This window comes from Oryx dammah, unplaced genomic scaffold (assembly GCF_014754425.2).
Source record: "Oryx dammah isolate SB20612 unplaced genomic scaffold, SCBI_Odam_1.1 HiC_scaffold_23, whole genome shotgun sequence".
NCBI classification, from domain to species: domain Eukaryota; kingdom Metazoa; phylum Chordata; class Mammalia; order Artiodactyla; family Bovidae; genus Oryx; species Oryx dammah.
In genome coordinates, this window is record NW_024070207.1 from 48263209 (window position 1) to 48281691 (window position 18483).

The 18483-nt window shown below is 38.1% G+C and overlaps 1 pseudogene; it reads right to left on the reverse strand.

The window, feature by feature from the left end:
* Positions 1-6281: 6281 nt before the first annotated feature.
* LOC120881559 lies at positions 6282-11254 on the reverse strand (annotated as a pseudogene).
* Positions 11255-18483: the final 7229 nt, after the last annotated feature.

The following is an 18483-nucleotide window of genomic DNA, read 5'->3' on the forward strand; positions in this document are numbered from 1 at the left end:
CTGATCTGCTTTAGGATGGACTGGTTGGATCTCCCTGCAATCCAAGGGACTCTCAAGAGTCTTCTCTAATACCACATTTCAAAAGCATCAATTCTTCAGTGCTTGGCTTTCTTTATAGTCCAACTCTCACATCCATACATGACTACTGGAAAAACCATAGCTTTGACTAGATGGACCTTTGTTGGCAAAGTAATGTCTCTGCTCTTTAATATGCTGTCTAGGCTGGTCATAACTTTCCTGCCAAGGAGTACGCATCTTTTAATTTCATGGCTGCAATCACCATCTGCAGTGATTTTGGAGCCCAAAAAAATAAATAATCAGGCACTGTTTCCATTTTTCCCCCATCTATTTGCCATGAAGTAATGGGACTGAATGACACAATCTTAGTTTTCTGAATGTTGAGCTTTAAGCCAACTTTTTCACTCTCCTCTTTCACTTTTATCAAGAGGCTCTTTAGTTCTTCTTCACTTTCTGCCATAAGGGTGATATCATCTGCATATCTGAGGTTATTGATATTTCTCCCGGCAATCTTGATTCCAGTTTGTGCTTCATCTAGCCTAGCGTTTCTCATGATGTACTCTGCATATAAGTTAAATAAGCAGGGTGACAATATACAGCCTTGACACACTCCTTTTCCTATTTGGATTCAATGTCAAAGAATGCTCAAAATACTGCACAATTTCACTCATCTCACATGCTAACAAAGTAATGCTCAAAATTCTCCAAGCCAGGCTTCAACAGTATGTGAACCATAAACTTCCAGATGTTCAAGCTGGTTTTAGAAAAGGCAGATGAACCAGAAATCAAATTGCCAACATTCATTGGATCATTGAAAAAGCAAAAGAGTTCCAGAAAAGCACCTACTTCTGCTTTATTGACTATACCAAAGCCTATGACTGAGAATCACAATAAACTGTGGAAAATTCTGAAAGTGATGGGAATACCAGACCACCTGACCTGCCTCTTGAGAAATCTGTATGCATGTCCCGTTAGAACTGGACATGGAACAACAGACTGGTTCCAAATAGGAAAAGGAGTACATCAAAAATATCCAGAAAGTTCAAAAAATATCGGAACTCTATACACAGAATTTGCACTGTACTTCCAAATATTTACATAGTATTTACTTTGTATTAGGTATTATAAATAACCTAGGGAGGATTTAAAGTATAAAGGAGGATGTATGTAGGCTAACTGTAAACAACACCATTTTTTATGTAAAGAATTTAAGCATTCAACAGATTTTGATTTCCTCAGTGGGGTTGGGAGCATGGTCCTAGAATGAAATCCCACTGCAGATACCAAGGGGTAATTGTAGTGGTTTAGTGGCAAGAACAAAAAACTCTGATATAACCACGTGAGAAAATTGGCTTGGGAAAGTAGAGAGGACTGTAATATAAAAAGTTAAATCTTTAAATATCATAATATGTTTTCAATAGTCAGTAGATAATGTCTGAAGCTGATGAATCAAAAAGAACAACTTTTGTAATTACTTATAAATATGGCAGTTAATACCAATTGAAATAGCTACAATAATTGAATTGATTGCCTCTCAAGAGCAGGAATTGGAGAAGGAAATGGCAACCCACTCCAGTGTTCTTGCCTGGAGAATCTCAGGTACGGGGGAGCCTGGTGGGCTGCCGTCTATGGGGTCACACAGAGTCGGACACGACTGAAGCGACTTAGCAGCAGCAGCAGCAGCAAGAGCAGAAATAAGGGACAGGGAGGAGTGGGACAGATGAAGACATATTATTATTATAAGCCTTTTTAAAATTTTTTAATTATGTGCATGAATAAATTGGTAAAATATAAATTAATTTGCACTTTAAATAACATTCATAATTTAAACAATAAAGGAATATACAAATAATGTAAAATACCCTGAATATTCTGTCCACTTTCAATTAGCCAGAATATTTTATTAAATCTATAAGTTCTACTATAATATGTGCCTCATATTATTGGTTGAATGATCTATGGGTATTATGCTAAACACATAGTATGGTATTATCTAGTAAACTTGTATGGAACTTATTATTTACTAGTCTCTGTTCTGAGTGCTTTTATATATATTATATTACATTATTTCATTTTATTTCATTTTCATAACAATCGTCAAGGTAGGTACATATAGTATAAAGTTTAATTAGGTCATAAATCCATTGGGTAAGTAATATTCTCATTTTGAGGTTAGGAAACAAAGGCAGCAACAACCCAAACTATATAGCTGTTAAACCACTTAGGGAATGAAACCTAAGTTTTCTTGATTACAATGTCTTTGCTGACTGCTAAATAACATGATATTTATTAAGCAACTAGCATGGATTCTGTCTCAGAGGTGGTACTCAGTGAATATTGTATAAGGATATCAATCTACATAAAGAATTTCAGGATATTTTTATAAAAGACTCCTCACTGTGTGTAGTAAAGGGCTGAATTTCTTAAGGTGAATAAACAAAATTTAAAATTTCCACAGAGTATCTGGTTCTTTATTTGATATAGCATTATCACCAGAGGCTTTCCTGGTGGCACTAGTGCTAAAGAACCCACAAGAAAATGTAGGAGATATAAGAGATCCAGTTTTGATCCTTTGGTTGGGAAGATACCATGGAAGAGGGCATGGCAAACCACTCCACTATTCTTGCCTGGAGAATACCCATGGACAGAAAAGCCTGGTGGGCTATAGATCATAGGGTTGCACAGAGTCAGTCACAACTTAAGTGACTTAGCACATGCACCCATTTTATAGTTACTTATCTGCATTTGTCACAGATACAATTTCTACATGAAATCTATATGACTTAAACATATTTTTACTTAGTATCTCACTGTATATTCATTTAAAAAAGGAGGTAAACTTCACATATACTCATTTAGAAATTAACAGCAAAATTAATGCAGAAAAATATGTAAATAATGAGGTCTCTTTTTTTTTTTACTATAAATGTTGTCTCTCTGTGTGATATATGATTATATATATATATATAAAGAGAGAGAGAGAGAATTTATAAAAGATTATGATAAGCATTTGTCTCCCAGTAAGGAGGATGGAGATATCAGGAAGGCAGAAGAGGAGACTCACATTTTACCTTATAGCTTTCTTTACTGTTTTAATTTTTATGATTGTCATGCATTACTTGTATAACTGAATAGAATTAATTAATCAAAAAACAACCTTTTATTATGTTTAATATAATTAGAACATTTTTGTGGCTATTCTTTAGAGCTTTTGTATTTCCAACTTAATAAAGCATGATGATAGGCAGCCAGAATATAATTTATATGGTACTTAAAAAATATGTACTTAATGAAGAAAATATGCATTCTGCTTGCAAGCCATAAATAGGGAAAAAATCAAAAGTGACTACTTTGCTCTGCTCCCTTAGCAACTTATTTTAAAAACAAAATATGTTTCTCACTTGCCAAAATTACCCAACAATGTGGCATATTAATGACTCATGAATATCAAAAAGAGTACATAATCACTAATGTTTAATAACAACGTTAAAAACCTAAATCAAAATGAAAATTATGGGAACAGTAATAACAGTGATTTGATATTTGCTTTCAGAGACTCACATGAAAAGATAAAAGCAAATTAAATATTTTTAAAACCATAGCCTGGATATGACATAAGCCCTCTTGGAGGAGGTCACCATTAACCCCACCATAAAGCAACCAGAACTTACACAGGACTGGGGAAACACACTCTTAGAGGGCACGAATAGAACCAGGTCATACCATACCTATGAACTTTGCCATGTAGGGCCACCCAAGATGGACGGGGTCATGGTGGAGAGTTCTGACAAAACGTGGTCCACAAGAGAAGGAAATAGCAAACCACTTCAGTATTCTTGCCTTGAGAATCCATGAACAGCATGAAAATGCAAAAAGACAGGACAGTGAAAGACGAACTCCCCAGGTCGGGAGGTGCCCAATATGCTATGAAAGATTAGTGGAGATAAAACTCCAGAAAGAATGAAGAGATGGAGCCAAAGCAAAAACAACATCAAGTTGTGGATGTGACTGGTGATGGAAGTAAAGTCCGATGCTGTAAAGAGCAAGATTGCATGGGAACTTGGAATGTTAGGTCCACGAATCAAGGCAAATTGGAAGTGGTCAAACAGGAGATGGCAAGAGTGAACATCAAAATTTTAGGAATTAACAAACTAAAATAGACTGGAATGGGTGAATTTAACTCAGATGACCATTATATCTACTACTGTGGGCAAGAATCCCTTAGAAGAAATGGAGTAGCCATCATAGTCAACAAAAGAGTCTGAAATGCAGTACTTGAATGCAACCTCAAAAAAGACAGAATGATCTCTGTTCATTTCCAAGGCAAACCATTCAATATCACAGTAATCCAAGTCTAGCTGAGAAAAGAAGAGAAGCTAAAAGCAAAGGAGAAAAGGAAAGATATACTCATTTGAATGTAGAGTTAAAATAATAGCAAGGAGAAATAAGAAAGCCTTCCTCAGGGATCAATGCAAAGAAACAGAGGAAAGCAATAGAATGGGAAAGACTAGATATCTCTTCAAGAAAATTAGAGATACCAAGGGAACATTTCATGCAATGATGGGCACAATGAAGGACAGAAAGAGTATGGAACAAACAGAAGTGTCAGATATTAAGAAGAGGTGGCAAGAATACACAGAAGAACTATACAAAAAAGATCTTCATGATCCAGATAATCACTATGGTGTGATCACTTACCTAGATCCTGACATCCTGGAATGTGAAGTCAAGTGGATCTTAGAAAGCAACACTGCGAACAAAGCTAGTGGAGGTGATGGAATTCCAGTTGAGCTATTTCAAGTCCTGAAAGATGATGCTAGTTAGTGCTGCACTCAATATGCCAGTAAATCTGGAAACCTTAGCAATGGCTAAAGGAATAGGTCAGTTTTCATTCCAATCCCAAAGAAAAGCAATGTCAAAGAAAGCTCAAACTAATGCACAATTTCACTCATATCACATGCTAGCAAAGTAATGCTCACAATTCTCCAACTTAGGCTTCAACAGTAAGTGAACCAAGAGTTCAGGCTGGATTTAGAAAAGGCAGAGGAACCAGAGGTCAAATAGCCAACATCTGCTGGATCTTCAAAAAAGCAAGACCATTCCAGAAAAACATTTACTTCTGTTTCATTGACTATGCCAAAGCCTTTGACTGTGTGGATCACAGCAAAATGTGGAAAATTCTTAAACAGATGGAATACTAGACCACCTAACCTGCCTCCTGAGAAATCTGTGTATAGGTCAAGAAGCAACAATGGGAACCAAACTTGGAATAATAGACTGGTTCCAAATTGGGAAATGAGTATGTCAAGTTTGTATATTTTCATCCTGCTTATTTAACTTATATGCAGAGTACATCATGTGAAATGCTGGGCTGGAAGAAGCACAAGCTGGAATCAAGATTGCTGGGAGAAATATTAATAACCTCACATATACAGTTGACACCACCCTATGGCAGAAAGTGAAGAATGGAAGATCCTCTTGATGAAAGTGAAAGAGGAATGTGACAAAGCTGGCCTAAATCTCAACATTCAAAAAATGAAGGTCATGGCATCCAGTACCATCCCTGCATGACCTATAGATGGGGAAACAATGGAAACAGTGACAAATGTTATTTTATTGATCTCCAAAATCAGTGGAGTGACTGAAAATGCTTGCTCCTTGGAAAAAAAAGCTAAAACAAACTTAGACAGCATACTAAAAATCCGAGACATTATTTGCTGACAAAGTTCCCTCTAGTCAAAGCTATGTTTTTTGCAGCAGTCATGCATGGATGTGAGGGTTGGACCATAAAAAAGGCTGAGTGCCAAAGAACTGATGCTTTCAAACTGTGAAGTTAGAGAAGATCATGAGATTCCCTTGGACTGCAAGGAGATCAAACCAGTCAATCATAAAATAAATCAGTCCTGAATATCCATTGGAAGGACTGATACTGAAGCTGAAGCTCCAATACTTTTGCCACCCAATTCGATGAGCTGACTCATCAGAAAAACTCTGATGCTAGGAAAGACTGAAGGCAGGAGAAAGGGACAATAAAGGAGAGATGGTTGGATGGTGTCACTAACTCAATGGACACGAGTTTGAGCAAGCTCAGGGATTTGGTAATGGACAGTGAAACCTGACATCCTGCAGTCCATGGGGTCACAAAGAGTTGGACACGACAGAGCGACTGCACAACATTTAAGTGTGCAACAGCATTATGTCTAAACTGTACATATCTTAATTTAAAAATATTTAATTTCCTAAAAAAAAATGCTAATCAGTATCTAAGCTTCAGTAAGTCATAATCTTTTTTCTGGTGGAGAATCTTGCCTTATGTTGATGGCTGTTGACTGATCAGGGTGTTGGTTGTTGAAGGCTGGCGTGGCTGAGGCAATTTCTTAAAATAAGTCATTTGTTGTATTGACTGACTCTTCACCAATGAATTCTATGTAGAACACAATGCTGTCTGATAGCATTTTACTCACAGTACAACTTCTTTCAAAACTGGAGTCAGTCCTCTCAAACCCTGCCACTGCTTTATCAACTAGGCTTATGTAATATTCTAAATCTCTATTGTCATTTCAACAGTCTTTATAGCATCTTCAAGAGGAGTAGATTCCATCTCAAGAAACCCCTTTCTCTGCTGATTCATAAGAAGCAACTTCTCAATTGTAGAATTTTATCATGAGATTTCAGCATTTCGGTCACATCTTCAGGCCCCACCTCTGATTCTAGTTTTCATTCTGTTTACATCACATCTGTAATAACTTCCTCCACTGAAGGAGGGTTGGAATCAACTTCTTCCAAACTCCTGTGAATGTCAATATTTTGACCTCTTCCTATGAATCACAAATGTTTTTAATGGTGTCTAGAATGGTGAATCCTTTCCAGAAAGTTTTCAACTTGCCTTTCCCAAATCTATCAGAGGTATCACTATGTAAGTCAGTTAGAGCTTTACAAAATGTATTTCTTAAATAATAATACCTGAAATTCAAAATGACATCTTGATCATGGGCTACAGAACAGATACTGTGTTAGTGAGCATGAAGACATTAATCTCACTGCCCATCTCCTTCAGAGCTCTCAGGTGATTAGATAGGTTATCTGTGAACAGAAATATTTTGAAAGCAATCTTTTTTTTATGATAAGTAGGTCTCAACAGTGAGCTTAAAATATTTAGTAAAACCATATCGTCAACAGATGTGCTGTCATTTGGAGTTTGTTGTCTCATTTAAAGAGCACAGGAACAATAGATTTAGCATAAATCTTAAGGACCCTAGAATTTCAGAATGATAATTGAGCACTGGCTTCAGCTGAATGTCACCAGCTGCATTCCCACAAAAGGAGAGTCAGACTGACCTTTGAAGCTTTGAAGTCAGGTATTGGCTTCTCTTCTCTAGCTATGAAAGTCCTAGAGGCATCTTATTCCAATAAAAGACTGTTTCATCTCCACTGAAAATCTACTGTTTAGTGCAGCCACCTTCATATTTTAGCTAGATATTCTGGATAACCTGCTGCAGCTTCTACATCAGCACTTGTTGCTTCACTTTGCACTTTTATATTATGTACATGGCTTATTTCTTCAAACCTCATGAACCGACCTTTGCTACTTGCAGCCTTTTCTTCTGCAGCTTCTTCACCCCTCTCAGCCTTCAAAGAATTTAAGAGAGTTAGGGCCTTGCTCTGGATTGAGCTTTGGCTTAAGGGAATGTCGTGGCTATTTTTAGCTTCTATCCAAATCAGTGAAACCTTCTCCATATTGGCAATAAAGCTGTTTCACTTTTTTATCATTCATGTGTTCACTGGAGAATTAATTTCCTTCAAGAACCTTTCCTTTGCATTCAAACTTTGGCTAATCATTTGGCTCAAGAGGCCTAGCTTTTGTCCCATTTCGACTTTCAACACACCTTCCTCATGAAGATTAATAATTTTCAGCTTTTGATCTAAAGAGAGAGACACAGTACTTTTCCTTTCACCTGAATGAACTCTTTGAGGCCATCATGGGATTATTATTTGGCCTAATTTCAATGTTATTTTGTCTCAGGGAATATGGAAACCCAAAGAGAGGGAAACAGATAGGGAAACGACTGGTCTGCTGAGCAATCAGAACACACACAGCCTTTATCAATTAAGTTTGCCATCTTATGCACTTCCCAGATGGCTCAGTAGTAAAGATTCTGCCTGCCCATGCAGGAGATGAAGGCAGGAAATGTGGGTTTGATCCCCAGGCCAGGAAGACGCCCTGGCAACCCACTCCAGTATTCTTGCCTGGAGGATCCCGTGGAAAGAGGAGCCTGACCAGCTACATTCCTTGGGGCTGCAAAGAGTCCGACACTGCCAGGAGCCAACATGAGGAACTCCGCCCGTGGCAAAGGTCATGAAGAAGGAGGCTCGGCATACGCAAAGGCAGGATAGAGCCTCAGGAGTCCCCCTGGAAATTCTCGAGTATCTACCCCCAAAACCAGAGTCTGCCTATTTTACTGTTTTATGCTTTCACTTACACTTTTGACATTTCAGTGGGCTGTCCCCCATGACCTCTCTCTCTGGGAAAGAGTTAACTTACAGCTCCAGTTAATAAAATTCCTGCCCATGACAAGAGTGTTTCGGTTCACAAATTCCTCTGGAAGTTCTCTAGCCTGCCTGACAGAATTGTCCAGCCACATGTGATTGTTCACAGCCTCCCAACCGTGAGAGGCACGAGATGCTTTAACTTTCTAAATACAGGTTCTTTTGAGAAGTTAGAAAATTATTAGTATAGTATAGTGGATTGATTAGAAATTATACTGGTGAAGGGTTTTCATTTATTGGGCCAATATTTGCTGCTAAGTCTCCATATCCCCTGCCCTTATACACATTAATGAATATAACTAGCATATAGGGGAAATAAGTATTAAACTTTGATATTAATCATGTTAAACCTTAGGCTAAGTAAATTCCTTTCTTAATTGTAACCCACTGCATCTTCATCCTATAGGAATGCAACTTTATCTGGTGCCTTCGGTGGGTGGCACCTGGTTTAAGAAAAATCACCCCTGGAAAGAATAAGTTTTCTGGTTGACTGACCATTATCAGAAAGACAGGGTCATAAAATGTTAGCTGGCCTCATGGCCAGAAGATGATGTAAAGCCCCTAAAGACCTTTGTATACATTTGTATGAAGCACCTGATTTTGATAAGGGTCAGGTCTGCTGACCCTGCATGACTTTGTATTCTATCTCTATGTATAACAAAAAGTGTATAAGCAGACCTGAAAAATAAAGAAACGGACCAGTTCCTGGAAAGACTGGTGCCCTCGTGTGGTCTTTTCTCATTCTCTTCTTTTCTGGCTGAATTCCCATCTGGAGCTTGGAGGCTCACCAAGCCTACTAATTTTGCCGGGTCTTCTAAGATCTGACCAGGGAGGCCTTAGTGTCTCCTCTCCCTCGGGAGAATGGAAAGATGCCTGTGGCCTACGTAGGTGGTTCAAAATCCTTGTCTCAGAGTTTTATTGGTTTTCCATGTAAACCAAGTTATTCAGCCCCTTTTCTCCACCAATTTTTCCAACTGTTCTCTCCTAATCTCTCTTTATATCTATAATTAAATAAGTTCCTTCCTAGATGCCAACTCCGTCCACCCTTCGAATTACCCTAGATTCACCAGGGCTGGACCCCGGCAGGACACTTCTGAGCGACTGAGTATGCACACACGTTGCTATGTTATATTTGTGCAGGTCTCAGCTGCAGCACGGGGGATCCTTAGTTGTGGCGTGTGGGATCTAGGTCCCTGACCAGGGATTGAATATAGTCTCCCCCCCTGCACTGGGGGTGACAGAGAAGGCAATGGGACCCTGCTCCAGTATTCTTGCCTGGAAAATCCCATGGATGGAGGAGCCTGGTAGGCTGCAGTCCATGGGGTCGCAAAGAGTCGGACACAACTGAGAGACTTCACTTTCACTTTTCACTTTCATGAATTGGAGAAGGAAATGGCAACCCACTCCAGTGTTCTTGCCTTAAGAATCCCAGGGATGGGGGAGCCTGGTGGGCTGCCATCTATGGGTTGCACAGGGTCAGACATGACTGAAGCGACTTAGCAGCAGCAGCAGCAGCACTGGGAGTGTAGAGTTCCAGCCACTGGACCACTAGGGAAGTCTCTTCATTTTACATTTAAATCTGTCATCTATCTTAAGTTAACTTTTGTGAACGGTGTAAGAATATTTTTCTTTTGCATGTAGATGTTCAGTTGTTCCAACAGCATTTGTTGAAAAGACTACCCCTTCTCCACTTAATATTTTGCTCCTTTCTCAAAGATCTGTTGATTATATCTGTGTGGCTCTATTTCTGGGCTCTCTATTCTGTTCCACTGATGTATTCTTTCACCAGTACCACAATCTCCTGATTACTGTAGCTTTATACAGTTTAAAGCTGGGTTGTGTCAGTCCTCTGAAATTGATATTTGTATTGGCTATTCTAGGTTTTTTACCTTACCATACAAACTTTAGAATCAGTTTGTCAATAACGACAGGTAACTTGCTCTGATTTTTTAGGTGACTGAATTGAATCTATAAAACAAATGGGAAAAAACAACATTTTAAAATATTTTGTCTTCCTATTCATGAACATGAAATATTTCTCTATAGATCTTCTTTGATTTCTTTCATGAGAGATTTGTAGTTTTCTCACATAGATCTGATATATATACTGTTAGGTTTATACCAAACTATTCCATTTTTTTCATGCCATTTTAAATGTTGTGTTTTTAAGTTCCAATTGTACATTGTTGGTATACTGGAAGAAAACTGACTTTTGTATATCAACTTTGTATCCTACAAATTTGCTTGTGTGTGTGTGTCTATGCTCTCTCTTCAGTCATGTCCAATTCTTACAACCCTATGGACAGATACTGCCAGGATCCTCTGTCCATGAGATTCTCCAGGCAAGAATACTGGAGTGGATTGCCATGCCCTCCTCCAGGGGATCTTCCTAATTCAGAGATCAAACTTGCGTGTCCAGCAGCTCCTTCATTGCAGGCAGATTCTTTACCACAGAGCCATCAGGGAAGCCCACAATTTGTTTAAAATTTGCCTATTAGCTCCAAAATATTTTTGTTGTTGACTCTTTGGGATTTTTCATTAAGACAACCATGTAATCTGCAACCAGGCATTTTTTTCCCTTCCAATAAGTATACCTTTTATTTCTCTTGTTTTATTGTATTACTTAAAGACTTCTAGTAACATGTGGAATAGGAGTATTGAGAATGGCTGTGCTCACCTTGTTCCCCATCCTAGGGAGAAAGCATCTAACTCCTAATCATTAATTATGACAGGCCCTTTGTAGGTATTTTTTCAATCAAGTTGAGAAATTTCCTTTCTATCCCTAGGTTGCTGAGAGTTTTTAATCCTGAATGAGTGCTGTATTTTGTCAAATGCTTTTTCTGCACTTACTGATATGATCATATGACTTATCTTCTTTAGCCTGTTGATTGAGTTGGGAACAGTGAACCAAGTTTGCACACTTTGAATAAATCTACCTGGTCATGGGATATAACACTTTTTACATCTTGTTAAATTATATTTGCTAATATTTTGATGAGGGTTTTTGCATTTTTATTCTCAAGAGACATGGATCTATAATCATCCTTTATTATAATGCCTTTGATTTTTCTCAGTATGAGGTTAATGTTGACCTCCAGAATGAATTAGGAAATCTTCCTTTTCCTTCTGTTCTCTAGAAAGAATTCAGAATTCTAAATTATACACCTGGTATGATTTCATTTCATGTTTGGTGAAAATTACCAGTAAGCCCATCTTGTCCTGTGCTTTGTTATGGAAGGCCAGTTTAGATCATCTATATTTTTTCTGTGAATTTTGGTAGATTGTGTCTTTCAAGGGATAAATTCATTTATTCGAGGTTACATATTTGTGAGCTCATAATATTCCATTTAACATTCATGGCATTAGTAGTGATACCCCTCCTTCAAATATGACATCAGTACTTTGTGTCTTGTCTTTTTTTTTTATTAGTTAACCTGTTTAGAGTTGTCTCAATTTTACTGATCTTTCAAAAGAACCAGACTTTTTTTAGTTGATATTCTCTAATTTCATGTTTCAAATTTCATTTATTTCTGCTCTAATTCTTATTATTTTTTTTCATCTGCTTCAGTTCAGTTCAGTTCAGTCACTCAGTAGTGTCCGACTCTTTGCAACCCCATGAATCACAGCACGTCAAACCTCCCTGTCCATCACCAACACCCAGAGTTCACACAGACATATGTCCATCGAGTCAGTGAGATGTCATCCAGCCATCTCATCCTCTGTCGTCCCCTTCTCCTCCTGCCCCCAATCCCTCCCAGCATCAGAGTCTTTTCCAAGATGAGGTGGCCAAAGTACTGGAGTTTCAGCTTCAGCATCATTCCTTCCAAAGAAATCCCAGGGATGATCTCCTTCAGAATGGACTGGTTGGATCTCCTTGCAGTCCAAGGGATTCTCAAGAGTCTTCTCCAACACCACAGTTCAAAAGCATCAATTCTTAAGTGCTCAGCCTTCTTCACAGTCCAACTCTCACATCCATACATGACCACTAGAAAAACCATAGCCTTGACTAGATGGACTTTAGTCGGCAAAGTAAAGTCTCTGCTTTTGAATATGCTATCTAGGTTGGTCATAACTTTTCTTCCAAGGAGTAAGCGTCTTTTAATTTCATGGGTGCAATCACCATCTGCAGGGATATTGGAGCCCCCCCCCCAAAAAAAAGAGTGACACTGTTTCCCCATCTATCATTATTGATATTTCTCCTGGCAATCTTGATTCCAGCTTGTGTTTCCTCCAGTCCAGAGTTTCTCATGATGTACTCTGCATATAAGTTAAATAAGCAGGGTGACAATATACAGCCTTGATGTATAACTTTTCCTATTTAAAACCAGTCTGTTGTTCCTTGTCCACTTCTCACTGTTGCTTCCTGACATGCATATAGGTTTCTCAAGAGGCAGGGCAGGTGGTCTGGTACTCCCATCTCTTTCAGAATTTTCCACAGTTTATTGTGATCCACATAGTCAAAGGCTTTGTCATACTCAATAAAGCAGAAATAGATATTTTTCTGGAACTGTCTTGCTTTATCAATGATCCAGCAGATGTTGGCAATTTGATCTCTGGTTCCTCTGCCTTTTCTAAAACTAGCTTGAACATCAGGAAGTTCACGGTTCACGCATTGCTGAAGCCTGGCTTGGAGAATTTTGAGCATTACTTTACTAGCATGTGAGATGAGGGCAATTGTGTGATAGTTTGAGCACTCTTTGGCATTGCCTTTCTTTGGGATTGGAATGAAAACTGACCTTTTCCAGTCCTGTGGCCACTGCTGAGTTTGCCAAATTTGCTGGCATATTGAGTGTAGCCCTTTCATAGCATCATCTTTCAGGACTTGAAATAGCTCAACTGGAATTCCATCACCTCCACTAGCTTTGCTCGTAGTGATGCTTTCTAAGGCCCACTTGACCTCACATTCCAGGATGTCTGGCTCTAGACGAGTGATCACATCACAGTGATTATCTCGGTCATGAAGCTCTTTTTTGTACAGTTCTGTGTATTCTTGCCACCTCTTCTTAATATCTTCTGCTTCTGTTAGGTCCATACCATTTCTGTCCTTTATCGAGCCCATCTTTCCATGAAATGTTCCCTTGGTATCTCTAATTTCCTTAAAGAGATCTCCAGTCTTTCCTATTCTGTTCTTTTCCTCTATTTCTTTGCATTGATCGCTGAAGAAGGCTTTCTTATCTCTTCTTGCTATTCTTTGGAACTCTGCATTCAGATGCTTATATCTTTCCTTTTCTCCTTTGCTTTTCACCTCTCTTCTTTTCACAGCTATTTGTAAGGCCTCTTCAGACAGCCATTTTGCTTTTTTTTTGCATTTCTTTTCCTTGGGGATGGTCTTGTTCCCTGTCTCCTGTACAATGTCAGGAACCTCATTCCATAGTTCATCAGGCACTCTATCTATCTGATCTAGGCCCTTAAATCTATTTCTCACTTTCACTTTATAATCATAAGGGATTTGATTTAGGTCACACCTGAATGGTCTAGCAGTTTTCCCTACTTTCTTCAATTTGAGTCTGAATTTGGTAACAAGGAGTTCATGATCTGAGCCACAGTCAGCTCCTGGTCTTGTTTTTGTTGACTGTATAGAGCTTCTCCATCTTTGGCTGCAAAGAATATACTCAATCTGATTTCAGTGTTGACCATCTGGTGATGTCCATGTGTAGAGTCTTCTCTTGTGTTGTTGGAAGAAGGTGTTTGCTATGACCAGTGCATTTTCATGACAAAACTCTATTAGTCTTTGCCCTGCTTCATTCTGCATTCCAAGGCCAAATTTGCCTGTTACTCCAGGGTTTTCTTGACTTCCTACTTTTGCATTCCAGTCCCCTATAATGAAAAGGACATCTTTTTTGAGTGTTAGTTCTAAAAGGTATGTTTCCTCTGCTTACTTTGGATTTAATTTGCTCCTGTTTTTCTCATTCCCTAAGGTGGATGTTTAGATCACTGATTTTAGATTTTTCTTCTTTTCTATTAATAATATACTCAGCACTCTATATTTCTAATTTTGATAAGCTGTGTTTACTTTTTCACTTAAGTCAAAAATACTTTTTATTTTATCTTGAGTCTTGTCCTTTGACTCATGTGTTATTTAAATTGTGTTCTTTAATCTCTAAATATTTGAAGATTTTCCAGTTATCTGTTCTTGAAATTCAGACTGATTCCATTATGGTCTGAGAACATATTTTATTTCATTCCTATTCTTTTAAATCCATTAGGGTGTGTTTGATGGCCCAAAATGTGCTCTACCCTTGTGTATGTTTTATGTGAACTTGACTAGAATGTATACTCTGCTGTTGTTGTATGTTGTACTCTGCAAATGTTAATTAATCAAATTAACTGATGGTTCTGTTCAGTTCAACTATATCCTTACTGATTTTCTGCCAGCTGAATCTGTGAATTATTTACAGAGGTCTGTTAAATTTCCAACTCTAATGGTAGATTTTTCTACTTCTACTTTTGGCTCCATCATTTATTTCTTATGTAATTTTGATGGTCTGTTTTTGGGTGAGTATGCATTTAGGACTGAGATGTCTTCATGAAGGCCTGACTCCTTTATCATTATGTAATATCCCTCTTTATCTCTGATTTTTTTCTGTATGTTAAAGTTTTCTTTTTCTGAAATTAATACAACATTTCTTGCTCTCTTTCCTTTACTGTGAGCATGTTATAGCTTTTTTTGTCCACTTCACATTTAACATACCTAAGTCTTTATATTTAAAATGAGTATATCTCTCAGTTCAGTTCAGTTCAGTTCAGTCTCTCAGTTGTATCCGACTCTTTGCGATCCCATGGACTGCAGCACTCCAGGCCTCCCTGTCCAGCTCCAACTCCCAGAGTTTACCCAAACTCATGTCTATTGAGTTGGTGATGCCATCCAACCATCTCATTCTCTGTCATCCCCTTCTCCTCCTGCCTTCAATCTTTCCCAGTATCAGGGTAATAACCTAGAAGGGTGGGAATGGGTGGGAAGTGGGAGGGAGAGTCAAGAGAGAGGGGACATATGTGCACCTATGGTTAATTCATGTTGATGTATGACAGAAGTCAAACCAATATTGTAAGCCAATCATCAATTAATTAAAAATAAAGAAATGTCTTTTTAAAAATAATAAAATAAAATGAATATTTCATAGGCAACATTTAGTTGGGTCTTTTGTTGTTGTTGTTTTGGGTCTTGTCTTTTGAATCCACTCTGATGATTTATGTTTTTGACATAAATTTAGTTTACATGGTTAAATATAGTATTGATATGGTTGCATAAATATATTCCCTATTTATGGCTGTTTTTTCTTCATTTCATGTATTCTTTATTTCTTTGTTTTCTCTTCTTTTACTGAGTTCTGGAGATTTCAACTGAGAATTTTATAAGATGCCATTTTTTTTTTCATTTCTAGCATTTCTTTTTAATTCTTCCTTAGAGTTTCCATCTCTGTTCTTATATTGAGCATCTGTTTTTCACATTATCTACTTTTCCCATTAGAACTCTTATCATATTAATCACAGTTAATTTAAGTTTTTCGAGTGATAATTCAAAACTCCATGTCATATCTAAGTATGATTCTGATACTTACTTTTTGTCTTCAGAGTGTGTTTTTGTTCTTTTCTTTTAGTATTTCTTTTACTCTCTTTGTTGAAAGGTGGCCATGATATATCAGCAATACCAACTGAAATAAACAGATTTTTAGTGTCAGATTTGATGTTACTCTGGTCAGGATTTAGGCTGTGTTTAGAGTTTTCTATAAATCTAGATTAGAGTCTCCAATTTCTTCTATTGTCTTTGTTTTTGTTCCCACTGTTCATTTTTTACTTCATCAAGTATTCCTCAAGAGAGTCTGCATTTTGAAGCTCTTTCAGCTCCAAACCACAGTTAATATACTGGAGCCCTGTCAATGTGGTGGTAAGGTGTTGGGTAGGGGAAGCATTCTATACTCTTAAGATTAAATCTAAGTTTTTGAGAAAGCATTACTACTGGGCTGTAACTTTTGCAAATATTTCTTAGCTATCATCCCTGCATTAGGTGATACCATAAGGTAAGAGGGGGCTGGAGTGGAAAAAATCACCGTTCACCGTGTGTGATAAGGGTTAGGTAAAGTTTTCCCCTGGAGGGTTGGCCTTTGTTTTGGCTATATCTCAAAATAATTACTGTTACCTATTTTCTGCCAGAACTATTAGAGTATCTTTCTTTCTTTTTTCTTTTTTTTTTTTTTAGGTCAGAGTATCTTTCTTAGAAGAACATTCCAGATGTACAAGCTGGATTTAGAAAAGGTAGAGGAATAAGACCAAATTGCCAACATCCGTGGGATTATAGAAAAAGCAAAAGAATTCCAGAAAAACAACTACTTCTGCTACATTGACTATGCTAAAGCCTTTGACTGTGTGGATCACAACAAACTGTGGAAAATTCTTAGAGATGAAATACCAAACCACCTTACCTGCCTCCTGAGAAACCTGTGTGCAAGTCAAGAAGCAACAGTCACAACCGGACATGAATCAACAGACTGGTTCCAAATTGGGAAAGGAGTACAACAAGGCTGTATATTGTCATCCTGCTTATATAACTTATATGCAGAGTACATAATGTGAAATGCTGGCTTGGATTAAGCACAAGCTGAAATCAAGATTGCCAGGGGAAATATCAATAACTTCAGATAAACAGATGACACCACCCTTATGGCAGAAAGTGAATAATAACTAAAGAGCCTCTTGATGAAAGTGAAAAAGGAGAGTGAAAAAGTTGGCTTGAAACTCAACATTCCAAAAACTAAGATCATGCCATCTGGTCCCATTACTTGATGGCAAACAGATGGTAAAAAAAATGGAAACAGCAACTGACTTTAATTTCTTGGGCTCCAAAATCACCAGTGACTGTCACCATGAAATTAAAAGATATTTGCTCCTTGGAAGAAAAGCTATGACAAACCTAGACAACATATATAAAAGCAGAGACATCACTCTGTTGACAAATGTTGTACAGTCAAATCTATGGTTTTTCCAGTAGACATATATTCTTGTGAGAGTTGGACCATAAAGAAGGCTGAAGGCTGAAGAACTGATGCTTTCAAACTGTGGTGCTGAAAGACTCTTGAGAGTTGCTTGGACTGCAAGGAGATCAAACCAGTCAGTCCTAAAGGAAATCAATCCTGAATATTCATTTGAAGAATTGATACTGAAGCTGAAGCTTCAATACTTTGGCCACCTGATGCAAAGAGTCGACTCATGGTGAAAGATCCTACTGCCGGAAAAGATTGAAGGCAACAGGAGAAAGCGTTAGCAGAGGATGAGATGATTGGATGGCATCATCGACTCAATGGACATGAGTGTGAGCAAACTCTGGGAGACAGTGAAGAACGGGAAAGCCAGGCATGCTGCAGCCCATGGAGTTTCAAAGAGTCAGACAAGACTGAACAACTGAAGAACAGCAATATGTTATGGGCTGAATTGTGTCCCTTCTAAATTTCCTGTGTTGAAGAGCTAACACCAAATACCTCAGAATGTGACTGTACTTGAAGATAGGACCTTAAACAAGGTAGCTGACTTAGATATTAGAGTGAACTCTAATCCAATTCAACTGGTGTTCTCAAAAGAAGAGGAGATGTGGACACACAAAGGGATATTGGGGTGCACGCACACAGAGTAAAGACCCCTGTGAGGTCACAGTCAGAAGGTGGCCATCTGCAAGCCAAGGAAACAGGCCTCAGAGGAAATAAACCCAATGGTACTTTTAAGTTTGGATTTATAAACTCCAGAACTGTGACAAAAAGAATTTTCATTGTTAAAATCACCTCGTCTGTGGTATTTTGTTATGGCAGCCTGAGAAAACTAATACATCACCAGAACTTGGTGAGAATTAAAACCACAAAAGTGTGGGGGAACCATAAGATTGTGACCCATACGAGTTTCTCACTGTCAGACTGATCATACATGGTCTCT